The following is a 19,256-nucleotide window of genomic DNA, read 5'->3' as shown; positions in this document are numbered from 1 at the left end:
GAAACTACCCAAAACTATGGGTATAAGATCAATCGAGAAAGTCTGACCCGCTAAAACAATGCTACAACCCTTGACTACATGAGCGGCCTCTACACTTTTACCATTGGCTAGTTCTACGACATGTTTGGTGTCTAGGGGTGTTGGTGTACGTTTTAATAATTTACTCATTTTCAATGACATATAGCTTGTATCAGCACCCGAATCAAATAAGACAGTAACATAAATATCGTCGAGAAGAAACTTACCCATAACCACATTGGGATCATTCACTGCGTCACCCCGACCTAGCACAAAAGCACGACCCCGAGCTTCGTTGCCATTGTTGTTGTTGTTTCCCCCGTTATTGTTGTTATTGTTCCCGTTGCCCTGATTGTTGTTGTTGTTGTGCCGGTGGCTGCTGCTGATCCTGATTCGCAGGACGAGGGCTTCTACAGTCTTTGGCCTCGTGACCCATCTTGAGGCATCTTTGACATCGGCCCCTGTTACACTGGCCGCTGTGGTGCCTGTTGCAGTTGTTACACTTTGGAAGGTTTCCGCGATATCCACCCTGCTTGTGGCTACCTGACGACTGCTGGTTAGGGCTTTGATAGTTGCCAGTCTTTCGCTGCTGATTCTGGGACTGAACCGAAACTGATGCTTTGCTTGAATCCCCCTCCCATTTCCTCTTGTTGTCACTGAGGGTAACGGGAGTAGCTGAAGGAGTGACTGTAGCAGTAGCGCTGACGCGCTTAGGCAGTTTATTCTGATCCACTGCCTGATCGGTGATGCGATGAGCGAGGCGCTGGATTTCCTGGATGTTGTTGAGGTTAGCCGAGGTAACGTGGCTCTGTATTTCTGGTGCCAAACCTTTGAGATACAACTCGATACGCTTGTATGGAGGGTCCACCATAGTTGGACATAACACAGCCAACTCATTTGATCTCTTGGTGTAAGCTTCGATTTCCGAACCAACCATTTTCAAGTTATACAACTCGTCCTCCAACTTGTGAATGTCTTCTCTAGTGCAGTATTCCCTCTTGATCAGTTCTTTGAAATCATTCCAGGGTGTGGCGTTAGCAGCTGCCAACCCTAAGATCTGCACTTGTGCATTCCACCAAGTGAGCGCAATCCCTTCAAGTGTGCCAGTGGCGAACTTCACCCTGCGAGCCTCAGGGCATTCACACATTTCGAAAACCGACTCGAGCTTTTCAAACCAGTGGAGGAGTCCAACTGCTCCCTCCGTGCCACTGAACGAGCTAGGACGACAATCCATGAAATTCTTGAAGGTGCACCCAGGTTGTTGCTGAGCGGGTTGACCTATTGTGTACGAATAGGGCAAAGTTAAGTACGAGAATTAATGTAGGATCTAAAGATCCTAGTGTCTAAACTGCAAGGTATGCTACCTGCTTGGGCGGCTGCAACTGCCGCAGCAACGAGAGCCTCTAGCTGGGCTTGAGTCATGTTAATTCGTGCGGCCATTGATCTTCACATCAAAGGCAACATAAGTGAGAAAAGTTCGCGAATAGTGCGATGACAGAAGAGTGTAAGCACGTAAGTGTTCTCAAGCAATAACAAGTAGTGAGCAAAGTAATGTAAGCATACTACGAGCAAAGTTCTATGCAGTTCTAGCATGTAGGCAATAAACATAAACCTTATTACCTAGGATGTCGAGTCTTGCACGTGGAGCGAAGCGTCGTTGTGGATCGTTGAGAGCACTGTTCTGGTTATAGTCTGGTTTTAATAAAAACGTTTTTTTTCCATATTAAAACCAAGTTCTCTATAACCAATGGCTCTGATACCAATCTGTCACACCCCCAAAATCCACCTGCGGAGTATCACCGCTTGGGAGCGTGACTGACCAGGATCCAGCCACCAATCATATTGAACATGTAATTAATATTAAGTAAAATAAATGTAAACCATCCATCCAATACGATAGGTGTTCAAAACATAACCATAGTTTTCAAAGTGTAGCGGAAGCATAGTAAATAATCCAACAATAGTTAATAGTTTTAAAAGTCATAATAGTTCAACGTAGAAACCACGATCCTTGTCCACAACGACCCGCTTCTCCAGTGCAAGCTCCAAGTACCTAACGATCTGCAAGGCATGTAACAGTATGATCAACAAACTAGTTGAGCGAGTTCACAGTAAGTAAATGAGTAACAATAAGTAACGGGTGGCTCTACTGGGCCAATAGTGAGTTATACAGGTGGGGGCTTCCCATGTTATGTGACCACTAGACTATTCGTATTATCCCTGTTCTTCGTCCGAGAACAGTAGCGCGTATAGGGTGTACGTGGGTTTCACGTACGTATCCTTTGTACCGAGGATAGAAGTAAGTAATGCGTACACGTAGGTTTTACGTGCGTGCCTGACATCCGAGGCAGTAATGACATATGACCACGTAGGTGTTATCCAACCTACGGAACCACGTAGGTGTTATCCCAACCTACGGAACCGTCCTGACATCCGAGGACCATGATAGGTGATAGTCTAGGAAAAACGTTTGTACGTTATAAGTCAATTGAAACCTTTAACCCATTCCCACGACCCGGGAATCCCATGCCTTAGTAGGAGTGTGAACTCACCTTGGTTTGCTCGGTATGCTAGGTTATGTACTCACAAGTAATTAATCAAGTCTTATTGTATGCACGTATAACAAATCAGTTCACGTTCGAAATGATACGCATGTAATCTAATGTCGTATGGTGCTTGACAGCCAATATCATGTATCAATCATGTATCACGTAACAGTTAACCCATTCATGCAATTCACGTAATTCATGTAAACATATACAGGATCATGCATCTCACAAAAACTCAGACAAGTATGGGGGTGTCTCCCCTGTTCAAAACCCTGATAGCACACGATATAGCATACAACCTTGGACATAAAATCAACATACAAATTCGAACATGTGTGATCATATTAAACTCAGACATGGATGATCATGTTAAACTCGGTCCATAGATAGTCCATTAAACTCGGACAACTTATAATTCATTAAGATGGGACCTTTAATTTATTAAACTCAGACCTCCATTTAACATTAATAAACTCGGACCTCCATTTTAACATTAATAAACTCGGACCTCAAGTCCATTGATTAAACTCGGACCCCTTTACATATGAGTAAACTCGGACCCCTTTACATGTGATTAAACTCGGACCATGTACCCTTCATTAAACTCGGACAAGAGAAAGGAGGTTAAACTCGGGCAAGCATACAATGAAATTAAATTCGGACCATCCTAAGGCAATTAAACTCGGACCACTAAGCTTCACATTAAACTCGGTCCACTAAGCTTCACATTAAACTCGGACAATATCAAATCATTTAATTCGGACCAATATCAATTCATTTAAACTCAGGCAACATATTAACATAAACTCAGAACAAACTAACAGTAATTCATACGAGACATTCATGTTCAATACGATTTCATCAGTTACGTATATCATTCAAGCAAACCCTAAATCAAATCATATGACGGCAAACAAGTTTATTCGATCGATTGTTAAACCACAACAATTATCACCATGATACCTATCAAGCATGCATCTAATCATCATTGTAATTTCAACTATCCATGATTAAATCACAGAATCTTACATGAGAAGCTAGGGTTTTTCCAAGAACACAAGAATCAAGAAATCAATAAACAATCAACAATTAATCACAACAATGATTAAACAATTACCTTGTGATGATCCTAAAGAGAGTAATCAAGAGTGATGATTTTCTTGTGCCAAATGATTTGGTGATGATTGCTAGAGAGCCAAGGAAATGAGAGTACGTGCTTTGGTTTTGGTGAAAGTGATTAGTGAAAAGGGGATTAGGATTAAGTATAATCAAGTTCACTAATGGCTCTCTACACCCCTAACTAATATAATTTACAATAGTACACCATCTCATAACTATTTCATAGTTCCACCACCAAGTTTACACATTTGACAAGTTTCACAAATAATAAACAACTATGCACAATCAACAATCAAAACATATCTAATCCCATGGAAATCAATTGTGCAATTACATGAACGTGCAATAAATACGACATAGAATCTTGAAAATTCGAGTTGTCACAGTGAGGGTTGTCACATTCTCCCCCAGTTAAGAAAATTTCATCCCGAAATTTTAGGTTCTGCTTCTGGTTGCAGGGGTCTTAGGAAATAAGTGGGGGTACTTTTCTTTCATTCGGTCCTCACGCTCCCAGGTGTATTCTGGACCATGTCTTGCATTCCAATGAACCTTGACGAGTTTGACACTGCTCCTGCGGGTTTTGTTGATCTTCCAATCTGTAACCTCAACCGGTTCTTCAACAAAATGGAGCGTGTCGTCAATATGAATCTCGTCTGCGGGAATGACAACAGTATCTTGTGTTGGACTCTTCTTTAGATTTGATACATGAAATGTATCGTGAACACCATTCAGCTCGGCAGGTAAGTCCAATTTGTATGCCACTAACCCAATTCTTTGCAGAATCTTGAATGGACCAATATATCGCGGATTCAACTTTCCACGCTTTCCAAAGCGTGCCACACCCTTCCAGGGTGATACCTTCAACAATACCATGTCACCTACCTCAAACTCTAGAGGTTTCCTTCTTCGATCCGCATAGCATTTTTGTCGATCTCGAGCCGCCTTGATGCGATCTCGGATCTGTGCAATCTTATTTGTGGTTTCCTGGACCACATCAGGACCAACAAATTGTTTATCACCGGCATCAGACCAACAAAGCGGTGATCTGCACTTGCGGCCATATAAAGCTTCAAATGGCACGGCTCCAATGCTGGTGTGGTAGCTGTTGTTGTATGAAAATTCGACCAATGGTAAATGTTTGTCCCAGCTACCACCCAGATCCATAACACATGCTCTCAGCATATCTTCCAATGTCTGAATAGTTCTCTCGCTCTGGCCATCGGTTTGCGGGTGAAACGCAGTGCTCAGATTCAATTGTGATCCAAAAGCTTCTTGGAAAGACCGCCAAATCCTTGACACAAACCTTCCGTCTCTATCAGAGATGATCGAGAGAGGCACTCCATGACGTGCAATGATTTCTCTCATGTATATTTCGGCCAACTTGCTCGTGTTATCTTTCTCTCTGATGGGTAAGAAGTGCGCAGATTTTGTTAATCGGTCCACTATTACCCAAATAGTGTCATGACCTCTTGGTGTTCTTGGCAACTTTGTTATAAAATCCATTGAAATTTGTTCCCATTTCCACTTGGGAATCTCAGGTTGTTGCAGAAGTCCTGAAAGCTTCTGGTATTCAGCTTTTACCTTGGCGCATGTTAAACACTTGCTAACATAAACAACAACATCGCCTTTCATTCTAGGCCACCAATAATAATCCTTACGATCTTGGTACATCTTATCCGCTCCTGGATGGATAGAGTACCGTGATTTGTGAGCTTCATCAAAAATAACTTTTCTCAATCCACCAAACAGAGGAACCCAAATCCTTTTCATGAAACATAACGTTCCTTCCTCGTTTGGCACCAATTGCTTCTCCATTCCCCGGAGATATTCCACTTCAATGTTCTTTTCCTTAAGTGCCTCTTTCTGCGCGGCACGAATGCGCAGTGACAGATCTGTCTGAATAATCATCTCCAAAGCCCTAACCCTTATGGGCTTGATCCTTTCCTTTCGACTTAGGGCATCGACTACTACATTCACCTTCCCTGGATGATACTTGATCTCGCAGTCGTAATCGTTCAATAATTCGACCCAACATCTTTGTCTCATATTCAGCTCTTTCTGGTCGAATATGTGCTGCAGACTTTTATGATCCGTGAAGATTGTACATTTCGTTCCATACAGATAATGTCTCTAGATTTTTAACGCAAATACCACTGCGCCTAACTCCAGATCATGCGTGGTATAGTTCTTTTCATGTACATTCAATTGGCGCGAAGCGTAAGCTATAACTTTCTGGCGCTGCATCAACACGCAACCCAAACCTTGACGCGAGGCGTCACAATATACCACAAAATCATCAGTTCCCTCTGGTAGCGCTAAGATCGGCGCATTGCAAAGCTTGTCTTTCAACAGCTGAAACGCTTCTTCCTGTTTGATTCCCCAATCAAACTTCTTATCCTTCTGCGTGAGGAGTGTCAGTGGTTGAGCGATCTTTGAAAAATCCTCAATAAACCTTCGATAGTACCCAGCCAAACCTAAGAATTGTCGAATCTCGGTTGGCGTCTTTGGGGTCTCCCAATTCTTGATTGCTTCAATCCTTGTGGGGTCCACATGAATCCCATCTCCATTAACCATGTGTCCAAGAAATTGGACTTCGCGCAACCAAAATTCGCACTTTGAGAATTTGGCATACAACTTTTCCTTTTTCAGCAACTCCAAAATGGCTCTTAGATGCTGTTCGTGTTCATTCTTCGTCTTTGAGTAAATCAGAATATCGTCGATAAACACAATCACAAACTTGTCAAAATATGGCTTGCAGACTCGGTTCATTAGGTCCATGAAAACAGCTGGTGCGTTCGTCAACCCAAACGGCATTACCAGAAACTCGTAATGTCCATAACGAGTTCTAAAAGCGGTCTTAGGAATACTTTCCTCTTGTATCCTTAGCTGATGGTAACCATATCGCAAGTCGATCTTCGAGTAATAGCTTGAACCTTGCAGTTGGTCGAATAGATCATCAATCCTTGGCAGAGGATATCTATTCTTGATAGTCAACTTGTTCAACTCCCGATAGTCAATACACATACGAAAACTACCGTCTTTCTTCTTGACGAACAGAACTGGAGCTCCCCAAGGTGAGAAGCTTGGTCTGATAAATCCCTTGTCTAGCAACTCTTGAAGTTGTGTTGACAACTCCTGCATCTCTGAAGGGGCAAGTTGATAAGGTGCCTTGGCTACAAGCGCGGTGGCTGGAACCAAGTCAATGTGGAACTCCACTTGCCTTTGGGGCGGCAATCCTGGCAGGTCTTCCGGAAAGACTTCAGGATACTCCTTTGCGACAGGGATGTCTTCGATTTTCGGCTCAGCAGCTTTCTTATCCACGATGTGTGCCAGGAAGGCAGCACATCCCTTCTGTAGACACTTTCGAGCTTTCAGGCAGCTGATGATTCTTAAAGGTGTATCGCGCTTTTCTCCATGAACTACGATCGTCTCTCCATCTTCGGTTGGGATGCGAATGATCTTTTCGCGGCAACTAATCTCAGCCTTGTTGCTCGATAACCAATCCATTCCAACTACCACATCGAAGCTTCCCAACTTGACTGGCAGTAGATCCAAAGTAAACTCACGCTCTCCCAACCCGATTACACAACCTCTGACAACTTCATTTGCTTCAACTAGCTTCCCATTAGCCAGTTCAATTGAGTATTGGATATCTAATTTACTAGCAGTTAACCCAAGCATATTCTTAAACTCTAATGACACGAAGCTATAGTCGGCACCAGTATCAAACAAAACGGATGCAAAGCGTTGGTTTATAGGGAACGTACCAGTAACAACATTGGGATCCTGGCGCGCTTCCCTCGCCTCGATGTTAAACACTCTTCCGCGGGCTTGGTTCAAACCTGGGCAGTCCCTCTTAAAGTGCCCAATGTCACCACAGTTAAAACAACCAAGTTTTTGCCCATTACCACCTCCATTCCCAGCTTGAGTGTTGTTTTGATTTCGATTCACACTACCAGCTTCATTCGCAACGTTTCCCCGGTTTCCATTTCCGCCATTATTCCTTTGTGCACGATTTCCATTACCACCACGGTTATTGTTCCTATTACCGAATCCTCCTTGGCCTCCCCAGCTAGCATTAGCCCAGCAGTTATCCTTCAAATGACCAACTTTTCCACAAGCTTCACATACTTTTGGCCCACACCGGCCAGAATGATGACGTTGGCAGGAGTTACACTTGGGTAGTGAACCCATATAACCTTTTCCTTTCTTCCCAGCACCGGTTGCAGCTTGGACCGGTGTGCTTGATTCTCCTTTCTTGCCAACACTGCTAGTTCCCTGCTTGAAGTTCGAGAATTTCCTCTTATTCTCACCAGACGACTCTACGTGAGTGTCTTTCTTCTTTGGCTCAACATTCGAAAACTTGTTTAGGCGGATGGCTTCCTCAGTAAGAGCCACGCTCAGATCGATGGCCTCTGTGATTGTTGCAGGCTTGGAAGTAGTGACCATACTCATGATCTGAGGTGCTAAACCCCAAATAAAGCGCTCGATGCGTTTGAATTCCGGGGTAACCATATAAGGTACCACATGTGACAAATCGTGAAACCTTTGAACATATTCCGCAATTTTGGGACCTTCCATTTTCAAGTGCCAGAATTCCGTTTCCAGCTTCTGAATATCCGCACGTGAGCAGTACTTTCTTCGCATAAACTCTTTCAGCTCATTCCATGTCATCGCGTAAGCTGCGGCTTCACCAAGGGTTTGCACTTGTAAGTTCCACCAGGATAGGGCTCCGCCCAAGAATAGCCCAGAATTGTAGGTAATTTGCTGGTCTGGTGCGCACTTGCTCATTCGAAGAACAGACTCAGTCTTTACGGGCTTGCAGTCAAGGAACTGCTTGTAAGTGCACCCTGCACATACGTTAGAATATACAAATGGCATTAGCGAACGTGCTATAAATATCCAATTGTATCGTAGTATGTCTCAACGACTTAACATTACCATGAGGTGGATTGTTATTGCCGTTGTTGTTCGAATTGCTTCCACTGGTTCCTCCTTGTGAGGCTGCATACTGTGCTATGGCAGCGACAATGATTCCTTGAAGTTCTGCCTCGTTGGCAGGCATGCGCGTCTGGCGTCTTGGAGGCATCTTCTAAAAGATGTTTCAAGTTGGTCAGGTCATAGTAAGTAAAGTGTACGCATGTATTCAACAATATCAACACATAACATCTCATGTTATAGAACACAATTCAATCAACATCATATATAATGAGAATACTGCGATTGCGCTGTCATAGATCAAGACCACAATGTAAGGTTTACAAGTTCACAACTGTATCGTACATCATCATTGACTATGGGCCACATCGCCCTAGTCCAAACTATCTAATCAGTGTCAACAACAACCAATATACAAACATCAAAAATCATAATCATCCATAATGCGGTCTCCAAAAAGACTGTAAAGTCTGCACAATCGCGGTCCTCTCATCAAAAGTCTACCTGCGTCGTACAAAAAGGCCTAAGCTAATGGCGGTGGAGGAGGGGGAAATTGAGAAAAGAGTAAACGTCGCATATGAAGCCAATCCTCCTCCATAGCGCGATGAGAGCGCATCAGGTATGCAATCTGCTGCTCAGGAGTCCAAAAACGAGCGGCAGAATCGGGAGATAACGGACGAGGGGGGTGTGATACTGCAGGGGGAGTCTGGCACTGGCACGGGAGTCGTTGAGCTCTCTCCAGCTCCTGTACGCAACGGGTCAGCGCCTCCTGCTGTATCATGAAAGATCTGATAATATCCTCCGTAGAATAACCCATGTGATATGGGTGATATGGATCAGATGGTGGCATAATGGGGGGCGTGGTCCAGAGGAACGGCTCACTAGATGGAGCGAAGGATGGTACCGTAAACGGTGCAACAGTGGGAACAACAGTATGATGAGAAATCTGAGGTACAAACTGATCTCCTCCTGTCATGAAAGGTGTATGACCAAAAGGCTGTCGTGATGAACCCTCCCCAGGACGTGGTGGAGGTATGTCCTGAAGAAATGTGACAGGTAAGTCAGTGCGGTGGACATCTGTGGTATGTGTGGGAAGCAAGGGAACATCAATAGGAACTGAAACAGGGGCTGAAACAGGGGCTACAGGTGGTGTAACAGGTACCACGAAAGGTGGGAAATCATCGTCATCGTCTATCCACCCGTTGCGGGCGTGCGCGTATCGTGGATCAATATGGGTCGCAAAAGGTGCGCGGTCGAGCATCACCGGCACTGTATCAGGAAAAGGTGCGACAACAGGATCAGCAGGAATGTCAGCAACATGAGGAGCATCAACAAGAGCATCAACAGCATGATCATCCACCAACAGTGGAGCAGTAACAGGGTGATCATCAACAGGTATATCATCAACCAAAGGAGGAACAGCAGGTGCATCAGCATGAATAGGGTCATGCTTAAATGCGGGGTCAGGAGCAACAACTGGCTCAGGGGCCACAGCAGGCTCCGGATCAACAAACTCCATATCGAAATCAGCTGGATCGGCAAACAGAGGGTCGACAGGGGCTACAGGATCCTCCAAGGGCTTGTCTAAATGAATGAACTCAATGTCATGGTCTGGATCAAAACCAGGTGGCAAAACAGGATCTGAATCATCATCTACATCATGATCGAACTCAAAGCTGTGCGCAGGGACTGGTGCAGCTGATGACACCAGGTCTGGGTTGGCGTCGTGTGAGTGGTGCTGCACTCCCTGTGTGTGCGAAGGTGCGGATGCCACAGACTCAAAGGAGTCTGGAACAGGTGAATGAACGGGAGCCTCCTCTGCAGGAGCGTCAGCAAGAAGTAGGATATCATCAGCAGCAATATGGGCCTCGCCCTCAAGTGGGTCCTCCTTAAATAAATCGACATCGTCATCAGAGACAATGTCAAGGGGCATATCAACAACGGGATAAGCTACAAGGGGCACAGGAGCAGGGATCACCGCGAGTGGCAAATCCCCAACAAGATGGCCATCAGCAGGCTCTGCTACGACATCAGGCAGCGCAAAGGGTTGGAAGTCGTCATCATCTGTGCTGGTAGTATCGGATGTGTACACCTCGTGCTCCGATGAAACTATGTCGTCTGATACTATGGCCATGGGATCTGTAGTGTCCGACTCTCCAGTACCTGATGAAGGCATGACGTCTGTAACACAAACACACATAAACACAAACAATCAATCATATAATAAAATAAGCATGTTAGTCACCAATAAGCAATCAAGTAATTCTTCCTAGTCCCACTAAACTATCCTCCCAGCCTCTCAGACTGATCCTCCTAGTCTCTCAGACTATCCTCCCAGCCTCTCAGACTGATCCTCCTAGTCTCTCAGACTATCCTCCCAGCCTCTCAGACTGATCCTCCTAGTCTCTCAGACTAACTCCCTGGTCCCCTGACCAGAACCTCCCCAGCCACCCGACTGAACCTCCCCAGCCACTCTGCTGAACTCCCTCAGTCTCCCCGACTGAATCCCTGGTCTCCCGACCAACCAAAATTTTTTAAGAAAAAGATGCTCAACTTTTGTCTGTAAAAATGTTTTGTACCTGGGATCTGGACGTAATGTATGCAATGTAAAAATGTTTTCGTGAGAGCCCTAGTGATCATAGTCTAGACTCGAGAAGGAATCCTAGTTCGCTATGATCAAAGCTCTGATACCAAGCTGTCAAACCCTGGCTTTGCGGAAGTGTGGGTTTATTTGGTGTGACTTCTTAATACCATAGCTTAACCACAACAAAGCTATATGAAAATAAAACCATGATGTTCATCCATTGATTCAAGTTTTAAAAGTAAAATACGACAACATTGTTTAAAGTTGACACATGCAACGAGTTACAACCCAACAAAATAAAAACATCGTTCATAGGACACAACCACAAACATAAAATAAACACCGTTTAAGACTTGTGACTCGTCCAGGAAAAAGTCACAACCCCTAAACGTGGATGACATCACTTCTCCTACGCAGCATGAAGGCATAGCATACCTCGCCAGATCCCTAATTCCCTGAAATACATGTAAGTTTGAAAAATCAACAAAAATTGTTGAGCGAGTTCATGTAATGTGAGTATGTAAAACCTTTGTAATACATTTGTAAGTTTAAAATCCCTGGTATGTAGCAAATAAGGAAATAAAGAGATCACCAATGGTTTGCAAGGCCATTGATATGTGTGAAGTGCAGTAGGAAGACTCAAACCTAGCAGATTTTTTGCGCCGGGCTCAAAGTCTCCCCGAGGTCCGTTCTGTTGGGCCTGGAGTTGGGCTCGCTACACCCAGATAGATCTACCGCTAATGACCTCGGTCCTACAATGAGGATTAATGGCCTCCAGTTTCAGCCTACTCACTCACATGATCTAAGTAGTAACCCTCCTTACGCTAACCATACCATGTAAAAAGTATTCGTAATCATAGTAACATGTATTTCACCCCCGAAGTATAAAAACTGAAAACAGTTTAGAGAAAAGGGGGACATGAACTCACAGAAATGCGTCTCGAAATAGTATCTCCCAATCAACCTGCTGCGTGACGACCTACACGTACTAACTTCTATTAGACGGACGGCCGTGCCTTGGCTTAAGGTTTAAGTTTTTGGGAAATAGTTAGGCAACTATTTCGTATTTACACTTCTTAATTATCTTGTATAAATATTCCTTCCCAAGGTTGGGGGTTTTAATACATGTGCGTTTTTGTAATTCCATAAATATATTATTAAGTCTCAATTAATAAAATATATTTTTATTCATTTGTCTAAAATATTCTATCTCCAAAATATACATATTTTCCCAAAAATATTATATTTTACTTCATATAATTTCCAAAATAATACTTCATCAAAATACACATTTAAGGGTATTTTCCGAAAATACATAAGTTACATTTTAAAGTTTGTGTGGTAGTAATAATACCGGTGTAACTTTAAATATTCATTTGTGAAGGCGTTGGTATTATTTTAGAAGTCGTAACTTCATGATATTCCAAGTAATATTATTTTTACTCTGAAAATAATATATATGTAGTTCACAAAATAATCATAAAATCACATAAGTGTTTTACTATGAAATATATATTTTAAATATATATTTAACAAGTTTTATTTACGAAAATCCACCTCCGACACTTGGTTATTTTATAATAAAAATCATGGCGAAGTTTGTTTGGAAAACAAGTCAAAAATATATTCATAACACTTGTCACAAAATATTTCCAAGTGTTATTTTCTGGAAAAATTTCGCCAGAGTTTCCCCTGTAACTGGAGGTGGCCACGCTTACTAGCGTATCATTTTCTTTTCAAGATTCAATCAACAATTTTCCGATCATCAACATACATCATTCAAAACATCAAACTAGTCAAGACAAGTATAAATCGCCAACTCATGAACTTGTAAGTTGTGTAAAAATATGTAGTAACTTCCCAACATTTTAGTAGATCTTTCCATCTTTAAAAATAAAATCAGTTTCTTGAAAACATTATTCCTAAAGAATATGAGATTTTACAACTTCTAGTCAAAAATTACGAAAATGTTTCTTTGTTAAATCTTTTGTTACACAAGTGTCACTTACACACTTGCTTCTTCACTAAAAAGCTTGTATTTTGTGTAAGATCCGGGTTTTAAAACAAGTCTTGTATCTTTCACTTGGTTCTTCCGAAAAACCACTTGTGGATCTTTAGATCTACTAGTTTAGAACTCTATTTTACCAGAATAATCATTTTTACACAAGTTCATGTTCATAAGTAGTAGAGTTCATCATCTTACCATTTTTACACTTAACATATCACTAGTTCATGTTCCATGAACATGATCTAGCATGGTTAGATGACGATCCGTTCCACTACTAGCATCAAACAACATAAATTAGTCATAGCTAGACAAGTTTCATAAGTTTTACACCACTAGCTTTTCTTTAACCATCTTGTTCATCTTCCATTCAAGACTTTTAGTTTTGTTTCCGCATGTTCTTGAGCTTTAACCATTAAATCTCTTATTAACCACCTTAAACATGAACAAGAGAGTGTTTAGAAGCACTTACAACTAGCTCAAGGCTAGGGAAGAATCAAAGCGAAAACAAGGTGGATAAAAGCAACGTAGTGAGGTCCTTGAGATTCCGAAAGCACCGGGTCTCCTCGTATGATCTCTTGTACACTTGTATGTATGTGGAATGTCTTGATCAAAGCTTGATGATGGTGAGATGGTGGGCTATGGTTTCGGCCTAACTCAAGGAGAGGGAAAGAGAGAGATGCAATTTTGTTTAAGTGTTTGATGAATGAAATGTGATCTCATGGTTTTATTTATAAACCATATTAGTGTATTATCCATGGTGTATTGTGTCAACAAGATATTAGACATAGGCAAATAAAATAATCAAAATTGTAAGAAGTGTGTCCCATATGGGGACCGATCGGTTGAGGGGGGGGGGTTATGGTTTGATTTCAACTAACTAGTTAAGTGCTAGTTATGTTAGTTAGGTATTCAAGTTAGTTATTAGTGTGTTATGTAATATAACGGGTGTTAAAGCAGGATGGGGGGGGAGAGAGGCGATTTGGGCGATCTTGGCATCTTCGTGAAACCCTTCCAGGTCCTGATTGTCATAGGTGCGGCTGCCGATTGGTGTTCGTGTTAGGGTTTTCTGTTCATCACGGTTGGCTGATTTGTTATTCTTGTTCGGCTGTCAGATACGTGTTAGGGTTCCGGCAGTCCTTTCTCCATTCATTCGCTGATTAATTGTTCTTCAATCACAACGTAAGCTATTCTGACAATTCATTGTTCGCTGATTGATTGTTATTCGGGTTTGGCAGCCATTTTTCATCTCCGACTAGGGTTTGTGGCTGAACGCATTATCAGCCGTTACTAGGGTTTGATTGATTTAATTGCTGTTTTCTTGCCTGTATAAACATCTGATATGGCTGTTGATAAGGATGAACAACCTGAGGATAATTCAAACGTCTTTGCGAGAAAGATCCGAAGTATCGATGGGAAACCTTTTGAGCCAAGACAAAATTCACAAATCCCTACGGTTTCAGAAGTGGGTAATAAGAAGGTTCGGTTCATGGTACCGCTGAATGATACTGATTATGTTCTTGGCTGTTCGGATTCACCGGATGAGGATTATGCTATGGTTTTTGATAAGCGAAAGGTATCATTTGTGCTACCGCTAAATGATGTCAGTCCTGCTCGTGTCTGAAAGCAGGAACAGGGTGATAATGCTCGAGTCCAACAACAATTGTATGCTGATGTGGTACTAAACAAATAGGGTGAGCAGAGTGGTCCTAAGCGGGTTGGTAATCAGAATCAAAGTGAGGAGGAAAGTGCTAGGAAGACCAATGATACGGCTAACCAAGTACCGAAAGTAAATTTTCGAAAGCTAATATCAGATGCCTCTTTGGATGGTGTGGATGTAGTGCTTCCGATTGACTTTGTTCGCCAAGTTAACAACAGGTTAGCTAACACTCTTTATGGTTACTTCCTGGGGGATAGAATTGCATATCCGGTTGTTTATTACTTTGTGAGAACAAATTGGAAGAAACATGGTCTTGTGAAGACGATGATGAATTCAAATGGGTTCTTTTTCTTCAAGTTTGAAGATAGGAAGGGAATGGACGTTGTTCTTGAAGGGGGTCCTTGGATGATCCGTAACAAACCCTTGTTTCTCAACATTTGGTCCCCTACAAACAGCCTTAAAAAAGAAGAGTTTAAAAAGGTTGCGGTTTGGGTGAAATTGCATGACGTCCCTCTAGTGGCATATTCTGATGATGGGTTAAGCATGCTGGCTTCAAAAATTGGATCTCCTGTGCGGCTGGATTCGTATACTGTTGATATGTGTAATGAGGCTTGGGGACGGAGCAGCTATGCTAGGGCTCTTATTGAAATATCAGCTGATCAGGATTTGAAAGGCACTATAACCATGGCTATTCCTGAATTGGATGGAAACAAATATGTTGTCACACCCCCAAAATCCACCTGCGGAGTATCACCGCTTGAGAGCGTGACTGACCAGGATCAAGCCACCAATCATATTGAACATGCATTTAATATTAAGTAAAATAACTGAAAACCATCCATTCAATACAAAAGGTGATCAAACAAATCATCGTTTCAAAATGTAGCGGAAGCATAGTAAATAAACCAGTAGTAGTTAACAGTTTTAAGTGTCATAATAGCTCAACAGAAAAGCCACGATCCTTGTCCACAACGACCCGCTTCTCCAGTGCAAGCTCCAAGTACCTAACGATCTGCAAGGCATGTAACAGAATGATCAACAAACTAGTTGAGCGAGTTCACAGAAAGTAAATGCGTAATAGTAAGTTCGTTTGTAACAGGTGGCTCTACTGGGCCGTTTGTATGTTCTATTGGTGGTGGTGTTCCACGTTATTGGTGGTGGTGTTCCACGTTATTGGTGGTGGTGTTCCACGTTATTGGTGGTGGTGTTCCACGTTGTATAACCACTAGACTACTCGTAACTATAGGTATCCTTCACAACCGAGGATAGTGATCAGTATAAGTATCCTTCACATCCGAGGATAGTGATCAGTATAAGTATCCTTCACGTCCGAGGATAGTAATGTGGTAGTCTAGTCATAGTGTCAATAGTGTATCTAATCAACCTTTCAATCCCATTCCCAACACCCCGGGAATCCCATGCCTTGGTAAGAGTGTGAACTCACCTTGGTTTGCTCGGTATGCTAGGTTATGCACTCACAAGTAATTAATCAAGTCCTATTGTATGCATGTATAGCAAATCAGTTCATGTTCGAAATGATACGCATGTAATTCTAATGTCGTATAGTGCTTGACAGCCAATATCACATATCAATCATGTATCACGTAACCGTTAACCCATTCATGCATTTCACGTAATTCATATGAATATATACAGGATCATGCATCTTTCAAAAACTCAGACAAGTATGGGGGGGGGGGTCTCCCCTGTTCAAAACTCGTATATCACATATAATCATCATACAACCTCAGACATATACTCAGCATATAAATTCGAACATGTGTGATCATATTAAACTCGGACATGGATGATCCTGTTAAACTCGGTCCATGAATAGTCCATTAAACTCGGACAACTTATAATTCACTAAGATCGGACCTTTAACTTATTAAACTCAGACTTCCATTTAGCATTAATAAACTCGGACCTCCATCTTAACATTAATAAACTCGGACAAGCTAATGTAATTTAAACTCGAACCAAGGTAATGAAATTAAACTCGGACAACATTAAGCATATTAATAAACTCAGGCAACTAAATCAATCATTCATACGATTATTCAAGTCTAACGTGATTGAATCAGTTACGTTTTCATACGGCTCAAAACCCTAATTCATACATTTTCACAGTGAATGTTCAATTATCAATCAACAGTTCTACATATCTTGCATCTTAATCATCAACCAATGATTCCACATCAATTACACCCATTTCACAACAATCAACCATCAATCAATCACAGAATGATCATATGAAAACTAGGGTTTGCACATATTACAAGAACCAAGGATTTATGAAATCAAATAATCAATTAGGTTTACAAGTATTACAATAATCATAAACAATTACCTTGAATGATTCTAGAGAAAGAGAGGAATCAAACTTGTGATGCCTTGCCAATGATTTGGTGATGATGATTGCTAGAGGATTAGAGAGGTGAAAGTACGTGTTTTTGTTTTGTGTGCAAATGATTAAAGAAATGAGATTAGGGTTAAGTATTTAGGATTTCACTAATTTCCATCTACATCCCTAAGTGTTATAATTTACAAATGCACACCATCTCATATTTGACAAGTTTACTGTTTCATAGTTCCACCACCAAGTTTACACATTTGACAAGTTTCACAAATAACCAACAACTATACCCAATCAAACAATCAAAATATATATAATTTCATGGAATTCAATTGTGCAATTACATGAACGTGCAATAAATACGAAATAGAAATCTTGGAAATTCGAGTTGTCACATTATCCCCAACTTAAAAGAAATTTCGTCCCGAAATTTGGTACGCACTCACTGAGGAAGCTAGGTAAGTTACATCGTTTACTGGTTTTCCTGGGGTGTCACATCATCCCCCCGTTGATTTGGAATTTCGTCCCGAAATTCAGTAGTAGTAGCTTCAGCCTCAGTAGTGGATGCATTGGTTTCGAATAACTGGGGATACTTTTCCTTCATTTGGTCTTCGCGTTCCCAGGTGTACTCTGGGCCACGTCGGGAGTTCCAACGAACTCGAACAAGAGGGATTCTCTTGTGCTTGAGGACCTTAACATCCCGGTCCGTGATTTCAACTGGTTCCTCGACGAACTGCAACCGCTCGTCGATAGTGAGTTCCTTAAAAGGAACTATAAGGGTCTCATCTGATAGGCATTTCTTCAGATTCGACACGTGAAATACATTGTGAACTGCACCGAGTTCAGGAGGTAGGTTTAATCTGTAGGCTACTTTGCCAATCTTTTCTAAGATTTCGAATGGTCCGACGTACCGCGGATTCAGTTTGCCTCGTTTACCAAATCGAACCACACCCTTCCAGGGTGAAACTTTCAATAAAACCCGGTCCCCGACCTCAAATTCCAATGGCTTTCTACGCTTGTCCGCGTAGGCTTTCTGACGGTCGCGTGCTGCCGCCATGCGTTGTCGTATCTGCGCAATCTTTTCTGTGGCGTCCACAACAATCTCTGGACCCGTAATTTGACTATCCCCCACCTCTGCCCAACAGAGAGGTGACCGGCATTTACGTCCGTACAATGCCTCAAATGGAGCAGCTTGAATGCTGGTGTGGTAACTGTTATTGTATGAAAACTCCACTAAAGGGAGGTGTTTTTCCCAGCCGTTGCCGAAATCGATGACACACGCTCGAAGCATGTCTTCTAGAGTTTGGATAGTTCGCTCAGACTGCCCATCCGTCTGAGGATGATATGCTGTGCTCATGTCTAAACGTGAGCCGAAAGATTTGTGCATCGCTTGCCAAAGCTCTGACGTGAATCGTGCATCGCGATCCGAAATAATAGAGGTGGGCACTCCGTGCCTCGAAACAACTTCTTTCAAGTAGATGTCTGCTAAGGTAGAAAACTTATCCGTTTCTTTGATAGCCAAGAAGTGAGCAGACTTTGTGAGTCGATCAACGATTACCCAAATAGTGTCATTCCCACGCTGGGATCTAGGTAAGCCCGTAACGAAATCCATGGAAATTTCTTCCCACTTCCACTGTGGTATCTTGGGTTGTTGAAGTAAGCCTGCTGGTTTCTGATATTCAACCTTGACTCTCGCACAGGTTAAGCATTTTCCAACGTACGTAGCGATGTGAGCCTTCATACTAGGCCACCAATAAGTAGTGCTGATGTCGTGGTACATTTTATCCGACCCTGGATGTACCGAATAGCGAGACTTGTGAGCTTCATCCATTACAAGTTCGCGTAAACCGCCATAAAGTGGGACCCAAATACGCCCCGTTACATAGTAGGCGCCGTCTTCCTTTTGTTCCATGCGTTGCCTTGAGCCGCGTAAGGCTTCAGCTTTGACGTTTTCGGGTTTCAGTGCTTCTAACTGAGCAGCTCGTATCTGTGCAGGAAGACTGGACTGAATAGTAAGCTGTAGCGCT

Source organism: Helianthus annuus, chromosome 2 (genome assembly GCF_002127325.2).
Source record: "Helianthus annuus cultivar XRQ/B chromosome 2, HanXRQr2.0-SUNRISE, whole genome shotgun sequence".
Lineage (NCBI taxonomy): Eukaryota > Viridiplantae > Streptophyta > Magnoliopsida > Asterales > Asteraceae > Helianthus > Helianthus annuus.
The sequence above is the reverse complement of the archived record's forward strand: the minus strand, read 5'-3'. Positions refer to the sequence as shown.